The 19,331-nt window shown below is 34.4% G+C and overlaps 1 protein-coding gene across 2 annotated transcripts in view; it reads right to left on the reverse strand.

Annotated features, from left to right (window-relative positions):
* The window catches only part of LOC136030426 (uncharacterized), a 55,298-nt gene extending 41,118 nt beyond the window's left edge, over positions 1–14,180 (reverse strand). The window contains exon 1 of one of the 2 annotated variants that reach the window (XM_065709395.1): positions 14,069–14,180. The gene's annotated coding sequence lies outside the window, so the exon portion shown is untranslated. The remainder of the gene's footprint in view (positions 1–14,068) is intronic. The other variant, XM_065709396.1, reaches the window with a different exon arrangement.
* Between the last annotated feature and the right edge of the window lie 5,151 nt (positions 14,181–19,331).

Below are 19,331 nucleotides of genomic sequence, written 5' to 3' on the forward strand. Positions count from 1 at the left end.
AAAATAAACGGCTTCTAAGGGTATGGCTCTTAATAAAACTTATCATCTCAACACATCCTGAAACACATAGTTTAATTCTGGTGCTAATCTCAACGCATCCTGAAACACTAAGTTTAATTCTGGTGCTAATCTCAACTCATCCTGAAGTAAATAGTTTAATTCTGGTGCAAATCTCAACGCATCCTGAAGCACATAGTTTAATTCTGATGCTAATTTCAACACATTCTGAAGCACATGGTTTGAATCTAATGCTAATCTCAGCGCATCCTGAAGCACAAAGTTAAATTCTGGTGCAAATCTCAACACATCCTGAAGCACATAGTTTAATTCTGGTGCTAATCTCAACGCATCACAAAAATGCGAATAATAATCAATGAAGCTCATGGTTCAATTCTGGTGCTAATCTCAACGCATCCTGAAGTTGATATTATTTAATTTTGCACAGATATCTGACAAATAACACAACTTGGATAGTCACAAGTCATTTTAGACTATTTCCGTTGGGTTAAAAACATTTCAATTCCGTCTTTTAATAACAATAATATTATTAAACTTCGACCACTTCACAACCTTGACGATCTCTGTAGTTGGAGTCCGCATCCTTAGAGAAATTTGAAAATAAACGGCTGTTAAGGATATGGCTCTTAATAAAATGTTTAATCTCAACGCATCCTGAAGCACATAGTTTAATTCTGGTGCTAATCTCAACGCATCCTGAAGCACATAGTTTAATTCTCGTGCTAATTTCAACGCATCCTGAATTGCAAAGTTTAATTTTGGTGCTAACCTCAACGCATCCTGAAGCACATAGTTTAATTCTGATGCTAATCTCAACGCATCCTGAAGCTCAAGGTATAATTCTGGTTCTAATCTAAACGCATCCTGAAGCACATAATTTAATTATAATGCTAATCTCAACGCATTCTGAAGCACATAGTTTAATTCTGGTGCTAATTTGTTTGCTGCAGGGGCCTCTTGGACAATAAAGCAATGAGTAAAATTTATATGATCATAATGCGCAGCTTGAAAAAATTATTTAAAACAAATATCTTTGTGCGTCCTTACCCTTACACCAATTGTACATTTTCAACAGCAACTTTTTCCTTCCAAGCAGTCAGTATTAAAAAATTTTCGACATTACAATATAATTATGTCTTTTCCTATTGTATGGTCTTCATAGGACGCAAAAATAACAATTCTTCCTCCACGAATATTTATAATTGTACCTGACATATAATAACAATGGAGCAAATTTCAGTGTTTCCTTCAAACGGATTGAAAATTTTGGGCTTTCTTTAATTCTTGTAACAAGTTGCACTATTTCGTCCTTGATAATATCAGAAATTTTACTCAAGACATAGCCGTTTGACAAAGAAATTTTTTGAATATCATGGGCATATTTACTTTCATCAAGCATTTCTATCATTTTTCTACAAATAGCAGAAGGCAATACAAGATCTTCTCCCATGGTGAAGATCATTATTTTTAGCAATACAGTATGAAATTTCATATAACGTTAGTAAATATTTTTACTTTTTACTAACATTTTTCATTAATGGTCATAATATTCTCAAAGGTTTTTTTTGCTTTATTTAAAGATTTGTATGGTCTTTCAAAATAATATTTTAGTATATTGATAGAAGAACAAGTTTTGATTCAAGATTTATTATTATTTTGAAGGCTTCATAGTCTCCGGAGCCTATAATTTATAGCTGATCAAACAAAGGGGTGGTTCATAACCGTTACACTTTTGAAATGTAGAGCAAAATTGAAGAAATCACTCATCATATTTCTTTTTTGTACATTAGATGTTTTTTTTCAATACTTTGTCCTGACTGGCAGAGTTTTTAGCATTATTGTCTGCGTCAGCACCATTCTTGTGTAAGTTGAGCCCTTTATCCATGGCTAAAAATCATTATGATCACAATATCAAATGAATATAGAAAATAACATATTGCATATAGTAATTGATTAATTAGTGATTAACGATAAAAAAAAAATATTGTTACGGTGAAACAATAGTAATTGACTTCACTAGACGACCCAGTATTGCCAGAAGGCACAAAAAACATGCCAGAGCCTTGAAAAACAATTTTTACAGTGTCAAACATAATCTCCAAGAATATAGCCCCCAACCAGTTTGAAGAATTGACGAACAAAGGCCTTTAGTTCGTCCTTCTCTGTTTTTTGAGCATACTGAGAGTATAGCTTCGTTATGTGACATAAAAATCATTCGATTCAAATGATGTATGGATGTCTGAAGAAAAAAAAATTCTGAAAACGTATTACATACCAAAAAATAAGCTAAATCCCAATCAAATAAGCCAAGATTTAAGCCAATAGATAAAGTAAAAAAAAAACATATTGCCGTCAGACTAAGCTAATTCTGGGGAGAAATAAGGCAATGACAACACTGCGAAGAGAGTAACTACTACACTAGTTCAAATTACAGTCAGCGTTATTCAATTATTGACTCGCTGAACCCACGTGCGCGCATTCCAACCTTTTTTTTGTGTGCAGGTTCGTGAGAGTAATTCCAAAAATACATATCTAGATGTTATAAAATCGTGTATTTATATACCAAACATAATAATCCCTCGCGACCCCAGAATTTTGCTACACGGCCGCATTTGGGGTCGCGGCCCGTAGTTTAAGAAGGCCTGTTTTAGAGTTTATGCAATGAATTTATGCGAAAACCAGCATAAATAAGCTCATTCATGATATTTCACTACATTTAGTGAATTCTGAAAAAAAATAGCTCATTATGTCATTAATTTAACCTGAGTTTTTTTTTTCTTAGAATTTAAATTGTATAGTAAAAGTTATAAATGTTATAGCTGATGAAAAACTAAAAAGCCGCTTATAAATTAGTGCAGGCTAGTTATAGACTTTGTTTCTTTCAAGGGAAGTATCCTGTTTTTTTAATTAGCTACGTGTTTTTAATAAAGTACTAGCAATATTTACATGTTCTATCTTGTTGTAACTGTTTGTTTGTTACAGTTATGAAATAAATGCCTGTCAAGATCATTAATACAAAAAAGCTGTTTTATTGTATAAAAAAACGTGGGTTGGGTTGTACGGGAGCACAGTTAAATGAGTTTTAGTTTTAAAAGAGTTCAGTTCCACATAGGGTCAGGTGCACAAGGGTTTTTTTACACAAGAGTTCAATTGCAATGGAACCTTCTTTTACATACATGTACTTTCTTCGACCTCCTTATAAATCTACTGTACATAAGCTGGCATCAACTGTCATACTTATAAATAGAGAAAAAATACTAAAAAACAACAAAAACAAAACATAAAGATACTAGAAGATGCTAGAAGAAAATTCCTTTACCATCAAAATACCCATTGTTTTCAAATATTTTGTCCCTTGATTAGTTTCCTTTTAACGTATAATACAAATACAGCCCCCAAAGCATAATCTACAACACCAGTCCCCGGACTCTGGCGGGTTGTGTCGACCCCGGAGTTTTTGTTATATGATCTAAGGACTAATTTTAAAAAAAATTGCTACCTCAAAATTTCTATGGATGTATTTGGGAAAAAGACGTGGGAGGGGGCTAGTTACTTTTCGATTACTTTTGACTCTTAAAATGGCCACTAGAACTCTCGATTTCCAATCAAATGAGCTCTCTCTGAAGTTTATACGATCATCCTTACCGTAAGAACCTTATATGCCCCAGGGTATAAGCTATAACGCCTACTCCCAGGCCCTGGAGGTTTAGCTGACATAGGAGTTTTGTGATCTGATCTTTGAATTCTTTTTAACAACATGGATATCTAAAGATTTGTATCCGATGCATTTGGGGAAAAAGGGGGTGGGGGCGCTAGTTACCCTCACATCTCTTTTGACTCCAAAAATGAACTAGAACTTTTAGTTTCCGATCAAATGAGCCCCCTCTGAAGTTTATATCAGCATCCCTTTTTTAAGAGCCATATTTGCTCCAAGGGGGCAAATATGGTTTCAGTAAAGTGCAAATTATTTTCTGGCCTTGGGAAGGCATAGGGGTTTTGAGCCCTACTCATATTAATTTCTGCTCGTTTTGGACTTGATTTGGTTATTTATTGTAATTTCTGTTCGCTTTGGGCTTCATTTATTTATCAATGCTGACTTGTGGTAGTTTTTCCCTTAATAGATTATTCGATTTTATCTTTTCTCATTTTTGGTTTAATGGAGTTCTTTACTTTTCTTGGAAAAACATATTTTGTGTAAGAAGTTTTGCAATTAATTTCTTTTAGTTTTATACTGACATAATCTTTTCAGGAAAAAGAAAATAATAGTTTAAATCTTTTCGGTTTTTCTTCAAGAATTTAGTTTGGCCTGCTATTAGTATACTGGAGAAAAATTTTCAACAATTTCTAACAACATACTCTCGTTTAAAAATCTGGATACAAATATGAGTGTTTAATTTAGTTTTATACCTCCTCTAGTTGACCTGAAATAGGAAACTTGATATCATTCGCAAAAAAATCTATCTATGCTCATTGACAGCCTGGATACACTTACACTCTTTTGATTTAGTCAAATACTAACAGCAGAAGTAGTAATAGAAGTAGCCCCAAAAGTTTGAACATAGTACCATCAGTTCTTCTCAGGATACAGTTGAGATGCATTGTGGGCAATGAGCATTAACACAGGCAAATTGCGAAACTGTTAGGGAGTTGACCTACACCATAGCCCTAGAGATACAGTTACAAGCCCATTCAGCTATGCAGAAGAAAATAGCAACCTTAAATTTTGATTGGAAGTGTTTAAAAAATTATGAGCTAAAAGGAGGGATGATTGCCCTCCAATCACATTTGACTCTTAAAAAGGGTACTAGAACTTTGAATTTCCAATCAAAATAGCTCCTTTAAAATATCAATGATATTACTTAATATGATAGAGCAGCGCTACCTATGATATTGCTTATATGCCCTTTTAATACTTGCATGTGTATAGTTTTTGTTTAATTAAAACTCCCTCTAAACATTTCAACTTAATGCCATTAGGTGTCATTAGTTACAGTAACCGAGGAAGTAACATCAAAAGTATACACAGTGTCTTTTGGCAAGTTCAAAATCTGTCACAATTTACCCTGAAAGGTCTAACTTACTATACTTCGTCATCCTACTGACAATCTACATGATCGTAGTTCGTTTTGATTTAGTTCAGCATCCGTCTAAATATTCCTTGAGAGCTTCACCTTAATACATTTAGCTTATGTAGTAGCAATACTAGAAATTAGTAGCAGTATGCACATAGCATCCTTTTTTGAACATCCCCTTCAGTACACAATGAAATTTTTAAATTAGCACCATCAACCGGTGCTAAAGCTTTGCTGGAACTTCCTCCTGCAATCTATGTGGGCATAGTGTGTTTTGATTTATTTCGATACAGTTATAATATTGCCCGAGATTTTCGCCTTGAGACCCATAGGTTTCTTAGTATTATTAGTAGCACCAGAAGTTACAGCAGTAAAAGTAGGAAAAGATTTAATTGTGGTAGTCTTAGCTTTTGTAGCAGTAATAGTAGTAACAATAACAATAGCACCAGTAGCTACAGGAGTAGAACCAGTAGTATTATGATGCAAATATTGTCTTTTGGTTGGTTCAACATCCCCCATAACAAGCGTTGTAATTTTGAATTTCGCAATTGAAACTGTTCATAAGATATTGCTGATATACCTTTTTGACAACCTGCATACAGATGGCAGGCTTTCATCTGTAAAACAGAAACTTAGAGACATTTTCTCTGCAAATTTCACTTTCATACCCTTAGGCATAGTTGTAACAGTAGTCTAAGTAGTAGTATAACTACTCAGCTTCATACAATTAGCCATTGCTATGATATTGTCGATTTGCTGTTTTGATAACCTAAATATGCACATACTTTTTGAAATTTTCATTTTAATGCCTTTAACCTTACAAGTAGTTGTGATAGAAGTAGTAACTGGAGCAGTAGTAGAAATAGTAAATAATGCAGTAGCAGTAGTAATAATAGTAGTGTGCACATATTGCCATTTGGTCGATTGATCTTCCCCTTTAAGTATTTTCTGAGAGTTCTAACTTAATACACAAATTAATTCTTAAGATACGCTATTTTGACAATATAAATGCACATAATGTCTTTTGTTTCGCTTTTTACACCCTTTTCTTATTAATACTCTAAGCCTTACTAGTTGTTGCAATTGATGCAGTAGTTGGGAGTAGTTTAGTAGCAGTAGTAGCATAAAGAAAAGTGGCAGTGGTATTAGTGTTAGTAGTGACATGAATATATTACCTTTTTATCAATTGATAATTCCCCTTTAAATATTCTCCAGAAGTTTCAACTTAATACCCGAATTAATTCTTGAGATACGTTCTTTTGACAATCTACATGCACATAGTGTAATTTCACTTAGTTCTAGTTCCCCCTCAATATTCTGTCAAATTTTCACCTTCATACGTGTAGCCTTAATTGTGCTAGTGTGATAACAATAGGAACAGTAGTAGCAGTAATAGTGTCTAAGTATTAGTAATAACAGTAGTAGCAGCAGAATTAAAAGGTACATTTTGATTTTTGGTCAACTGAACATCCCACTCAGGATGACAGGACACCAAGATTTCTATATGGATGGCTACTAGAAATAGCTTTGCAAGAGCCATCACTACAATTCATATGGTACTGGGTGTGTGGGTTTTTCTTCCCAGGGTCTTACATTTTGCTGCATTGAATTCAAGCTTCCAAATACTATGAAGTAAGTAAAATATTTATTACCCGTATTTTTCACATGGAACAAAACGGAGTACAAGGAAAAAAATAAAAGAAAAAAGAGAAGAAATACGGAGAGAAATTTAAAACACAACATGGAAAAATACGCAATCAAGAACTGTAGAAATGTTTAAGCCAGGGGTGGTTCCAATTTGTCTGAAAATTAGAAACCAACCAGTTTACTGCAATACTGGGGTCTGCAATCCTGTGTTTATCTATCATATAAGCATTTCCTGTCCACAGGGGGCACTGCAGCAGGAACTTCACGAACCTAAAATAAAGGGACCGGATCTTGCGTTTTTGGGTGTCAGTTAATAAATTCCAAAATGGCACGATATATAGAATATGCGGCAGTGCGACAGCGTTATACATATTCGCGAGATACTTTCGACAGAAAAGGAGTCTGCTGGCAACAATAGACCCATAAGCGGGGGCGGAGTTTTTTCTCGACGTGTTTGACGAGCAGTAGAAGAGTTTCGTTAAGATATACAGCCCATGGGCAGACCCAGATACACAACGTGAGATGAAAAGGTAATTGACTCGCTATCCAGCAGCAGGTGTTCAGGCTGACAAGAACTATCGTTGAAAAAAAGAACTGCAGATTTAGAAGTATAGAAAGTGAGGCTGATTTTTCGGTATTCACCTAGTAGGATCGAGAAATTCGATTGCAGACTCCTAATAGATCGACTTAGATTTAATAGATTGTCCACGTATGTAAGAAATTTGGGAGTGCCATGAAAATTTTGGTGAAAATAAAATCTTATCTATCTATCTAAGTAGCAACACATTTATATTCTTAAAGATACATGAAACATTGACACATGCCTGGACATTTAAATGCTGTTATTGTCAAACTTGGGGATAATAATAAACCCTGGCAGACACCTTTCTTTACTGGAACAACCACTGGTGTGATGCAGTTACTTATCTTTATACGAACTTTTAAACGGCAATACACATTGTACAGTACACTAGTGACACGGAGGTTTACACCTTGTTGGTAAGCAGTTAAAAGGGCCTGAGCGTGAATCAACAAATCAAACGCTCTACTCACATCAAAAGCACTGATCACTATAAGGTCACCAGAATCTGCTAGAATAGTGGCAAGACTGAAGAGAGTGTGAGCACAACCTAGACCCAGTTGAAAATTGAACTGGTGGTCAGGCATTCGGCACAAATATTGAATGTCTTTTGTGACTAAGAGCTCTAGAACTTTACAGAGCACTGGAGCAACAGTGATTGGCCTGTACAAAGAGCATTGATCTGTTGGTTTCCCTTTTTTAAGGATGGGCAAAAGCAAACCAATACAAAAAGAGTCAGGTACTATACCAGTGGTGAAAATAATCTGGAACAGCAGCATCATATACTCTAAAGCATAGTGGTACTGTGTAGTAGATTTAGCGGGCACAGTTCGTCTATACCACAGCAATGTTTCTTCTTCAGCTTTAAAATAGCTTTACGTACGCTTCCATAAGTAACAACAAAATCAGGAATACACTGGTTGGATAATACCAATTCTAGCCGGTTTGCTACGGGATTAGACGTATTTGAGTTGGGGGCACTGAATTCGTTGGAAAAGCACAATTCCCAATCTTTTTTGCTAATGAAATCATGGGGTTTTCCAGTGGCCGGTTCACTCAACCGGGCTTTCCAGATTAGTTTCGGGTCACTTACGATTCTGGAGGAGTACTCTTCTTTAAACTTTATATGGTGAGTTTTCAGTTGCTTGTCAAATTGTCGTTTCATCCATAAACGGACAGAGTGAACAGGGCCAGATTTGGGCCTATCACAATCTTGCCAGATTCTAAACCAAAACTTAGCATCGTTGCATTGTTGGCAAAACACTTAACTAGAGCTGGATTTTGAGAGAATTTGGGCATTTCTGTTTTCATTCTAACCTTTCTAGTAGGAACTGCTTTTTTTTCAGCTAAGAGCAGCAAGTGAGTAGCCTCAGCACAGAATATATTGATGAGTACTCTCGCATCTGCGGGATCAAAATTTGAATTCACTTGGAGTAAATGGAAGGGGATTCATATTTTACAAGAAGTGAGTTCAGCACCTGATGATACAAAGTAGTATTAATTTTATCCCATTCACTTACGACTTTCCAATTGTTGTTCTTGGGTTAATGCAGAGCTGGTTTTATGCTTAGAGATGCTAGTAGGGATAAGTGATCAGCAAAGACCACGTCTTTTAGAACAGTTACACTTCCGTTAATATTCTTAGAGCAGGCCATGTGGTCAATGTTTGAAACAGACCTAGAGTTGTGAATGAAGGAGTAATCACTGTCTTTTGGGAGGATGATAAGTGTGTCATCAAAGACCCCGTTTAGAAGCTCACTACGGGCATCCATGGTGTCAAGCAGGTTGCATTTGAAGTCCCCCATGACTACACATTGCAAATCTTTCTGGGTCACAGATTTCAGGCACTTTGCTTGTTCGCGAACTGCGTTCATAAACTTTCGTTCTGATTTATCATCATGGAAGTATGTAGGAAGGTATACATTGAAGAATATGATACTACCAGAAGATATAGCCAAGAAGTGATCATGCATAAATAACACCTCACTTTCAATATACAGGCGACAAATAATCGCCAAGCCACCCAAAGGGCGTCTGAAAGATTGAAGTTTTGCAAGCTTGAAGTAAAAAGTAAATACGTGCGAGAACTTTAGGAGAAAAATATTGTGAGGAGAGAGCATATGTTCTTGCATAAACATAATGTCACAGTCTGGACAATATTTTTGAAGTATGGCAAGTTTGTTGGGGACTCCTCCTTTCATGTTCCATGACATAATTTTGACACAGGCTGGGCTACTAGACACTGGGCTGCTTCAGCTCACTGACGATTTTTATTATTGCAGGGCACTTGAAGGAATGGCAAGTACGGCATTTTGGTTTGCAGAGGGCGCATGCTATAGGGTTTCCACAAGACTGGTTGGGCTAGAGACGTGACCTCCTTCTCCGCATCAAGAGCAAATTTGCTGGCTAGGACAGGTAGTAGAAATATGACCAAAATTCTGGCAGTTAAAACAGCGATTTGGAAGAAAGATAAATTCCTTAATGGGGTACTGCTCCAAGTCAATTTTAGGAGGGTTTTTCATGGCATGGTTCAGATGCTTACGGGATGAGAAGTATAATTTAAAGGATCTGGTTTTGCCACATTGATCAGCTTTTTCACAATTCAGTACAATTCTCTTAAGTGCGTCACCATTAATATAAGGTGCTGGGACAAACTTGATCATACCAATGAAAGTGGGAATTTTAACGCTTGCCAATGTTTAAGACGATTTTTCGGTAATAGATGTTGCTAGTACTGCTGCTTTAGATTTGTTCTTAGTTACAAGGCGCCATTCATACTTCCCTCAACAGAGATCAAAATCGTCATCATTCAAAACATCACCACAAATATTCAACAGGAAGTTTGTCTTTTCTTCTGCGGTAACAATGGTAGGAGAGGCTTTTTCAAGACTACTGAGTAAGATGGAGGAGAAGGGGTAGACTTATTAGCTTGAGCAGCAACAGGGTTGCCTTCAGGCCATGGTAAAGGTTTCTGGTTCAAACAGTCAAGCAGGCCATTGAATTTGCAATTCATCTTGTTGATGGTGGACACTACACAAGCAGCAATCTCTTTATTGCAGGCAGGAACTTCTTGGGGCTCAAAAATAACAAACTGAGGAAGCTGTTTCTTTCTTTAGCAGAAAAATTTTTTCTCAAAATTTCATCCTCCCATTGGAAAGTTTCTCACCAAAAATTCTCCCATCAAGAATTTCTCCTACAGAATATCCCTCTCTTCCACAGAAAAATACCACAGATAATCTTAACTATTCAGAAAAGTTCACCCGGAAACCTCCCTGGAACACATCAAAATGTAAAATTGAATCAAGAAGAGAAAGTATGATAAACCTTGTGCATAAATTCTGGAAAAATTTCTCCTTGTAAGTTCATCCCTGGAAACTTCCCTGTACATTCAAAATTCTCCTCCTGGAAAATCATCCCTCCACAAAAATGTGTTTTCTTCCAAATAACCAATACTATATGCAAAAAATAGGCAAATCACATAATGTAATAGCCCTTTCCAAAGGTACTGTGGAGGGTCATTACAATTTAACTGGAACATTTCTAGATGTAAAAATTGCATCAGCAAAGAGAAAGAGGGAAAATTTTTGTGTAGTTCTGGCAAATTCTCCCATGTAAATTCCTCTTTGTAAGTTTATCCCTGGAAACTTCCCTTCCTATAGAAAATCCTACCTATAGAAAATCCCCCCAGACAATTTTCCCTCCCTGAAAAAATTTATGTTTACTTACAAATAAAAATACTATACATAGATAACAGGCAAAATTTACAGCCTTTCCCCCAGGTTGTGGGGGGGTCATGTCATTACTAGAAACATAATTATTTGATCTTTCAGACATGGTGAACAAAAATATATCTCAAATTTTTATTGGATGACTTTGGGGGTAGAGGGCATGGGAGAGAGGCTAGTTGCCCTCCAGTATTTTTGGTTGTTTTGAAGGGACTCTAGTACTTTTAATTTTTACTTGAATGAGCCACCTTGTGAAAACATGATCCTCCTGGTGAAAAAAACAACAACAAATGTATGAATAAAAAAAATGTAACAACAAACATGTATCTATGATCTTTCTTCTGACAAAGAACACAAAATTACAAATTTTTACAGATAGGAGGTTGGAACCTTTACAGTAGGGTTCCATTATATGATGAATCTGGTGGTGTTCTCTTCATTAAAATTCCTTGTCTTTCTGGGAATGTTCCTCCCTTTCTTGAAAATCTCACAAATTTTTTTCAGCTGATCACCTCCTATCACCTTGTATACAAATTTCTGAGAAACTCAAATTACAAGACTTCAATGACTTGAATGGATTAGTTTTCTCCAAGACTCCCTATTGAAAATCTGCAGAGCCTTTATAGATTTGGCTGCTGGCAAAGCATGCTTTGTATTGACAACTGAAACTTTGCCATATACTCCCCATTGACTAGTTTAATTCTGTAGTGGGGAAATCACAGCAACTGTCATGACAGTTGTATATATTGATAAAGATTTAGTAGCCAGAAATGCCAAATCCTATGTCTCTCTATTGTACTCAGGAAAAAATTGTTGATGGAAATATACGTTTGCATAAAATGCAAATCAAGATATGTTACAATCATGATGGGTGTGATCCAAGCAAGGCCTTTAAGCCTAGAAGGCACTTTATACAGCCAAGTCCTTTGGAGGTCCTTAGCAATATTTGAAAGTCCACCCTCACTGAACACATTTAAAATTTGTGAACAATCTATGCCAGCTTATAGATCCACATATGTGTACTGAGCATTGGGATGTATGAGTCAATAGATTAAATATATTTTTGTTCTTCTTCTTGTCCATTTACAAAATAATTTTTTGTTGGATCTTTTCTTCAGGACATACATCTAGTAAATATAAGAAAAAGCAGAAAATAGTCAAAAACTTTCAAATATTGTTTTTATTATCAAAGCTTATGTTTTGATAATTGATATTTCCTCTAATATAACAATACCAATATAGATTGTTGTCCAACACTAGTTGCACTTTGTTTTAACAAGACTTGAATTTTTTTTATTTTTTGCTTTTAGTAATTTATTTGACATAATTGTGAACTGTGAAAGTTCAGAAGGTGAGGCCTAAATCAGTTAAAACAATGAAGTAGGCCAAAATCATCTGGACTAATAAGATATCAACCATTTTGTGAAAATTTTACACTTCTTGTTTCTATTTGCAAGAAGAAAAGTAAACCCCAGTGTTATGGATACTGTCTCCAAGTGAGCAACTTTAATTAACAGCTGCATTATTCAATCTGGGAAACCATAAATGAATCATTATATTTTCCAAGACGCAAGCCTTTTACCATGGAGTTTTACTAGCCAAATGTTACATTTCTATCTTTGAAAGTATTATATCAGACAAACAACATATCTGGACTAATAAGGTCTTGTGTTGTCCCTGAAGTGTGTTATTATAGCCAGGTTTGATCTCTAGGTCTTGTATTACCATGCTGAGATCAAACCCACTGCACCATTACATAATACCATTTATAAAGTAAGTAAGTAAGTAAGTAATCAGATTAACAATGCTTCTTGACTACTAAGGTTGCTGCATTGGCCCTTTAGCGCATTGCTGCAGCATAATTTGATCTGGTTTCAGAATATTAGCTGTCAAGTTTGAATTTCTTTCCAAAAATTAATTGTTGATATCTAAGAACAAAGACTCTATAATAACAGTTTTATAGTCAATTTTTTAGTGAACTAAGAATCCGGTCATCATAAAAAAAGTTCAACAATAATCACAAAAAAAATCTGCTTCTCAGTTAATTAGTAGCCTAACATAAACACTAGAATTCTATTTTAATGACTTCTTGCAATCTCAGAAAGGGGTTAGGTTAGGAAAATGAAACTTTTGGGGATGGGTCTACAGGCTAAAATATATCAAAAGTAAAACAGTTCAAAATAGGGATGAAACTTTTTTATTGACAGTGAATAGATATAAAATTATTTAATTGGATATTTTGAACACATATACAGTGTTCATCATCAGCTGTTTTACTGCTGATGATGAACACTGTATATGTGTTCAAAATATCCAGTTAAATAATTTTATATCTTTTCACTGTCAATAAAAAGGTTTCATCCCTATTTTGAAGTGTTTTACTTTTGTCATGAAAAGGCAGTGTGGTTTTCAAAGTTATCTACATAAAGTATATCCTGGGAAGGTATTTTGAAGTACCCATCTCCCCTCCTTCTCCCTGTAGAGGGCACTGAAATTTGCCTATATGACAGGTCTATACCTATTAAAATTTTGACAAAATTACATTTTACCCAAATTTTTGGTTAGGCCTAGGCCTACTAGTTACTTTTCTGCCTTTAGTTCTGAAAATACAATTTCTGTTATTTGATTGGATTTCTGAGCCTCACTTTCAGGCTCTTCAGAGCCTGAATGTCGGAACCTCTAGAGGGAGAAGGAGTGGAGGTAGGTACTTCAAAATACCTTCCAGGGATATACTTTAGCCTTTAGACCCATCCCTGAAAGTTTCATTTTCATAACCTAACCCCTTTCCAATATAGCCATAAGTTAATAAACTAGAATTTTACCAAATAAATAGACTTGAAGATATCTACCAAAAAATCTATTCAGCAAATACATACTAAAATTTGAATTAAGCTAGGCCCTACTTTTCAACATCTTGGAAAGGATAAATTAAAGCCCAGTGCCCACAGCACCCAAATTCATAAACACTTTAAGGCTCAGCAACCAGAACCCACACCTCCCAACTTGAAAGATAAATACAAGCATACCAAAGTATCAATTCATAAGACAAATATTAACTTAGTTTAATTTGAACTAAATAAATAATTCTTTTCTCCTTTAAATAACGATTTAAAAATTTATCCTAACTTAAAAGTCTATAAAACACAGATGGTGTAGGCATAGACAAAAGATATCTACTAGTCACAAATATATATTCAATTTATGTCAGAAAATGCAATCTCTAGCCAAAGGTAATTTCACACGCAGAGCTCATATCAAATTGCAGGAGGGTGAGATTTGGCTTCTGTCAACAAACACATAAACATTAATTAAAGCCCAATTATGGTCGTATAAACTTTGAAAGGAGTTTATTAGATAGAAAATTGGAATTCCTAGTTCCCTTTTGAAGAATTGAAGGTAATCAGAAGACAAACGGTTTCCCCCTCTCAACCACCATTTTCACCAAACGTATTCCAATAAAAATTTTGAAAAGGTCATTTGGTTCAAAATAGTCCACAGGTTAAATAACCATGAATCCAGGTTTAACTACCCAGCCAGCAGCACCAGGGCAACGACTGCAAATTGAACCAGTTGCTTATTCCTTACACATAAGATTTTAATGGTAAAGGTTTTTGTATCAACTTTGGTGTATGGGGGGGGGTCTCGTTCGATTGGAAACCGAAAGTTCCAGTGCGATTTTTAAGAGTGAAAAGTTATCGGAAGGCTTCTACGCCCACGCCTTTTTTGCCCAAATCAAAAAAAATTATCAAAATTTAGAGATAACTACTTTATTCAAATGATTTCAAAGTTTAATAACTATGCCCCTAAGGGTCGCAACCGTCAGCCCTTCGTGCAAGGATGTAAGTAGCAAAAGCTGCCTATTGTTAGAATATGAATCTTTTTTTAAACAAAAGACGGTAAACTTGATCCTAGATATCCCAAAAAACCTGGAGAATTATTAAAGTGAAACACTAGAGAAATGTCGAATGCAAGAAGAATGCAAAACAATATAAAAAATACTTTTTCTTTTATTTCTTATGAAAAGGAAATCGTACCAATACCCAGAGAAAGGGCTGATGGTAGCAGCCGCTCCATCGTTCGGTAAATGTTTAGGGACGTCTTAACTTTCTTTTTTAACACTCATGTTTCAGGGCATGATGAAAAAGGCTTACGTAAAACTAGTTCCCTTCTAATTTTCTTTTTAGGTGCAATATTGTCAGAAATCCAATGAAATTTTCTTATGTAAGTTTAAAGATTTCAATGAAGTTCAAAGATTCGCAACACAAATATTTATTACTTAATGTTCAGGAAAAGTCTGATTCTTCTGAAAACAAAAGAAATTTATCAAATTTAATGGTTTGTGACAAAATTAATGGTTTTTGTAATATACTGAATGTAGAATGAATGTAGAAGGATCTGAATGTAAGGTTCAGTTAAATAGGGTTTAGTTGCAGAGGGGTTCAGTTGGAAGTGGGTTTTGTTGCATGAGGGTTCAGTTATACGGGGGTTCAGTTACAGGGTTTCAGTTACACGCTCACCATGATGGACATATTTTTCCACTTCTTGAGTTGTGAATTGATTATCATTTCATTTTACTCCATCTAGCCATTTGATGACAGCAATTCCTATTTGCTGTAACCTGGGTAATACCACTATTGCTGCCTCTCCGAATATGACTGCTACTACTACCAAAGCAACTCTTGTTGCAATCATTGATAGAAGAAACTATTCACCAGTGGCTGGTGAACGAATATTTGTGCTCAGGTATTTCTTGAAATAAGATAGAAATAAGCAAATGCACTATTCAAAATATCAAGTATTTTCATCAAAATGTTTTTCTGCTTGAAATAAGATGAGAAAACATGTGATGGTGTTGCCCAAAATGTATTCTTTTTTTAAATAAGATGGAAATAAGCAAATGCAGTACTAAAACTGCCAAATAGTATGATCGAAATGTTTTTCTGCTTGAAATAACATGAAGAAATATACGATGGTGTTGTTCAAAATTGTATTGTTTCTTATAATAAGAAGGAAATAAGCGAACGCATTATTAAAAATATAAAATATTTTCTTAAAAATGTTTTGCTGGTTGAAATAAGAGGAGTAAATATGCGATCTTGTAGTTGAAAATGCATTGTTTCTTGAAATAAGAGGAAAAAAAGAAAGATATTCTAAATGCTGAATATTTTCCACAAAATGTTTTTCTGCTTGAAATAATATCAGAAAACATGTGATAGTGTTGATCAAAATGTGCTCTTCCTTCAAATAAGTTTCGAAATAAGCAAATGGATTATTCAAAATACGATGGTGTTTTCTCAAAATATATTGTTTCTTGAAATAAGATAAAAATGAGCAAATGCATTATTCAAATATCAAATGTTTTCTTCTAAATATGTTGCTTAAATAAAATGGGGAAACATGCGATGCTGTTGCTCAATACGTATTTATTGTTAAAATAACATAAAAATGAACAAATGCATTATCAAAAATATTCAATTACTTTATTCAAAATATTTTTCTGCTTGAAGCAAGATGATGAGATTTGCGATGGTATTGTTCTAAAAGTTTTATTTTTTGAAATTTATTTTTTTCAAAATACCAAAAATTTTCTTAAAAGCATTTTGTTGATTGAAATAAAATTGGGAATATACAATGAAGTTGCTCAGAATTTACTGGTTCTTGAAATCAGATGGAAATAAGCAAATACATTACTCAAAATATAAAAAAAATCATCAAATGATCTGCTGCTTGAAATAAGATGAGGAAATATGCGATGGTGGTACTCAAAATGTATCTTTTCTTGAAATAAGACGGAAACAAGCAAATGTGTTATTCAAAATATCAAATTTTGTCTTCAAAATGTTTCATTGCTAGAAAATGAAGGGGGAATATGCGGTGGTATTGCTAAAAATCTACTTTTCTTGAAATATGATGAAAAGTAAGCATGTATTATTAATAATACTAAATAATTTCTTCAAAATATTTTGCTTCTTGAAATAAAATGAGGAAATATGCAATGATGTTGCTCTAAATGTATCGTTTCTTAAAATAAGATAGAACTAGGCAAATGCAATGTTCAAAATGGCAAATATTTTCGTCAAAATGTTTTTCAGCTTGAAATAAGAGGAAAAAATATACAATGGTGTTGCTCAAAATGTGTTGTTTCTTGAAATAAGATAGAAAAAAGAAAAGACATTATTAAAAATACCAAACATTTTCTTCATATATTTTACTACTTGAAACAAAATGGAAAGAAGCAAATGGATTATTCAATATACAAGATAGATTCTTCAAAATGTTTTGCTTCTTGAAATAAGATGAGCAAATATGAAAGGGTGCTATTGAAAATGTATGGTTTTTCAAATTAGATAGAAATAAGCAAATAACAATCCAAAATGCCTAATATTTTCATCAAAATATTTTGCTTCTGGAAATAGGAAGAGGAATATACGAAGGTATTGCTCAAAATGTGTTATTCCTTCATATAGGATCGAATAAAGCAAATACATTAATAAAAACTACCAAATATTTTCTTAAGAATATTTTGCTGTTTTGAGTAGGATGAGGAAATATACGATGATGTGACTCAAAATGTGATTTTCTTAAATAAGATCGAAACAAGTAAATGCATTGTTCAAAATACTAAATATTTCAAACAGTTCGTGGTAACGAACTGTAGTAAGGAGCGACCCGGCTCAATAGTAACCAAAATTCTAAAAAATTGAATTTTGATATCAATAGCTACATCAAAAGAATTGCATTTTAATGCTGATTTTAAATATATTAGTTTCATCAAGTTTAGTCTTACCCATCAAAAGTTACGAGCCTGAGAAAATTTGCCTTATTTAAGAAAATAGGGGGAAACACCTCCTAAAAGTCATAGAATCTTAACGAAAATCACACCATCAGATACAGCGTATCAGAGAACCCTACTGTAGAAGTTTCAAGCTCTTATCTACAAAAATGTGGAATTTTGTATTTTTTGCCACAAGACAAATCACGGGTGCGTGTTTATTTGTTTGTTTGGTTTTTTTTTTGTTTTTTTTTTTCTTTTTCACAGGGTTCATCGTATCGACCACGTAATCCTAGAATGTCGCAAGAGGGCTCATTATAACGGAAATGAAAAGTTCTAGTGCCCTTTTTAAGCGACCAAAAAAATTGGAGGGCATCTAGGCCCCCTCCCACGCTCATTTTTTTCCCAAAGTCAACGGATCAAAATTTTGAGATAGCCATTTTGTTCAACATAGTCGAAAACCATAATAACTATGTATTTGTGGATGATTTACTCCCCTACAATCCTTAGGGGAGGGGCTGCAAGTTACAAACTTTGACCAGTGTTTACATGTAGTAATGTTTATTGGGAAGTGTACAGACGTTTTCAGGGGAATTTTATTTTGTTTGGGGGGTGGGGCTGAGGGGAGGGGGCTATGTTGGAGGATCTTTCCTTGGAGGAATCTGTCATGGGGGAAGAAAAATTCAAGGAAAAGGGTGCATGATTTTCTAGCATTACTATAAGAAAACAATGAAAAATAAACATGAAAACATTTTTTCAAATGAAAGGTAGGAGTAACATTGAAACTTAAAACGAACAGAGATTATTACGCATATGAGGGGTTCTAAAAATACTTTAGCATAAAGAGCGAGGTATTTAGGAGGAGATAAATACCTCGCTCTTTATGCTAAAGTATTTTTAGTAATTTCAACTATTTATTCAACGGCCTTTCTGATTCAGGGGTTATTTTTAAAGAATTGGGACAAAACTTAAGATTTAGTGTAAAGAGCGAGGTATTAACGAGGATACAAACCCCCTTGTATACATAATAAAAATATAAGATTATGAAAGTTTGTTACGTAAGTTGCTAATTTATAAGTTACGTATATTTTTTACTAATAAAAACGTTCGTTAAAAATTAAAAGTTCTAGTTGCCTTTTTAAGCAACCGAAAAATTGAAGGGCAACTAGGCCTCCTTCTCCACCCCTTATTTCTCAAAATCGTCTGATCAAAACTAAGAGAAAGCCATTTATCAAAAAAAAAGAATTAATATAAAAATTTCATTTAATGATTTATGTGGGGAGAGCCAAAACCAAACAAGCATTAATAGTCAGGGAGCCACACGAGAGAAATGTTGATATTTAAGGATTGAGGTGATCAGCAAGCAGCAGAAGGTTTGAGTGTGCAATCTAATGCAATCGACCATGCTGAAAACGAAAATCGGCGTTATATAGTCGACAAATGGGTGCGACATCCACATTTCTTCAAATTCCCTAAAAATCCATCTTAACTGGCAAAAATTATATTAAAATCGATAA

This window comes from Artemia franciscana, chromosome 8 (genome assembly GCF_032884065.1).
Source record: "Artemia franciscana chromosome 8, ASM3288406v1, whole genome shotgun sequence".
NCBI classification, from domain to species: Eukaryota; Metazoa; Arthropoda; class Branchiopoda; order Anostraca; family Artemiidae; genus Artemia; species Artemia franciscana.